Here is a 2,028-nt window from a genome sequence, read left to right as displayed (position 1 = left end):
GAAAGAGATTGTCCAGTTTGTACATGAAGTGCGTCCAGTTTTTGCCGTGAGCCTCTCTACTCTTTCGCACATGCTATGCGGGTGAAATGATGATACCATGAAAAGTTTCAACATTTTCAGAGTTCATTTTGTAGTGATTTTCAATTTCACGGTCATTTAGCTCTCTAAACAAATCGGTAAATGACTGAAAAACAACAAATGATGTCACAAATTGTCTGAAATTGATGACATCGCTTTGAATGCTGCATACTAAACGCAAAAGAAGTCAGTATTTCCAATAACTTTAAAAAACATTGGAGTGCCCATGTAACAGATGAGTTCTCGTCCGGAACCGTGATACTCCGAAAGAGATTGTCCAGTTTGTACACGAAGTGCATCCAGTTTTTGCCGTGACCCTCTCTACTCTTTCGCACATGCCATGCGGGTTAAGTGATAATACCATGCCAAGTTTCAACATTTTCAGAGTTCATTTTGTAGTGATTTTCAATTTCACGGTCATCTAGCTCTCTAAACAAATCAGTAAATGACTAAAAAACAGCAAATGATGTCAAAACGTGTTGGAAATTTATAACGTCGCTTTGAATGCTGCATATTGAACGCAAAAAAGTAGGGATTTCAAATAAGTTTAAAAAACATTGGAGTGCCCGTGTAACAGATGAGTTCTCGTCCGTAGCCCTGATACTCCGAAAGAGATTGTCCAGTTTGTACACGAAGTGCGTCCAGTTTTTGCCATGACCCTCTCTACTCCTTCGCACATGCTATGCGGGTGAAATGATGATACCATGCCAAGTTTCAACATTTTCAGAGTTCATTTTGTAGTGATTTTCAATCTCACGGTCATTTAGCTCTCTAAAGAAATCGGTAAATGACTGAAAAACAGCAAACGATGTTAGAACATATTGGTAATTGATGACGTCACTTTGAATGCTGCATACTAAACGCAAAAGAAGTCTGGATTTCAAATAAGTTTAAAAAACATTGAAGTGCAAGTGTAACAGATGAGTTCTCGTCCGAAACCCTGATACTCCGAAAGAGATTGTCCAGTTTGTACATGAAGTGCGTATGGTTTTTCCCGTGACCCTATCTACTCTTTCGCACATGCTATGCAGGTGAAATGATGATGCCATGCCAAGTTTCAACACATTCAGAGTTCATTTTGTAGCGATTTTCAATTTCACGGTCATTTAGCTCTCTAAACAAATCGGTAAATGACTGAAAAACAGCAAATGATGTCAGAACATGCAGGAAATTGATGACGTCGCTTTGAATGCTGCATACTGAACGCAAAAGAAGTCGGGATTTCAAACAAGTTTAAAAAACATTAGAGTGCCCGTGTAACAGATGAGTTTCGTCCGAAACCCTGATACTCCGAAAGAGATTGTCCAGTTTGTACACGAAGTGCGTCCAGTTTTTGTCGTGACCCTCTCTACTCTTTCACACATGCTATGCAGGTGAAATGATGATACCATGCCAAGTTTCAACATTTCAGAGTTCATTTTGTAGTGATTTTCAATTTCACGCTCATTTGGCTCTCTAAACAAATCGGTAAATGACTGAAAAACAGCAAATGATGTCAGAAGGTGTTGGAAATTTACGACGTCGCTCTGAATGCTGCATAGTGAATGCAAAAAAGTCGGGATTTCAAATAAGTTTAAAAAACATTGGAGTGCCCGTGTAACAGATGAGTTCTCGTCCGAAACCCTGATACTCCGAAAGAGATTGTCCAGTTTGTACACGAAGTGCGTCCAGTTTTTGTCGTGACCCTCTCTACTCTTTCGCACAGGCTATGCGGGTGAAATGACGATACCATGCCAAGTTTCAACATTTTCAGAGTTTATTTTGTAGTGATTTTCAATTTCACGGTCATTTAGCTCTCTAAACAAATCAGTAAATGACTAAAAAACAGCAAATGATGTCAGAATGTGTTGGAAATTTATGACGTTGCTTTGAATGCTGCATACTAAACGCAAAAGAAGTCGGGATTTCCAATAAGTTTAAAAAACATTGGAGTGCCCGTGTAACAGATGA

This window comes from Triticum aestivum, chromosome 5A (assembly GCF_018294505.1).
Source record: "Triticum aestivum cultivar Chinese Spring chromosome 5A, IWGSC CS RefSeq v2.1, whole genome shotgun sequence".
In the NCBI taxonomy this organism is placed as follows: Eukaryota; Viridiplantae; Streptophyta; class Magnoliopsida; order Poales; family Poaceae; genus Triticum; species Triticum aestivum.
This window is presented reverse-complemented; position numbering follows the sequence as displayed.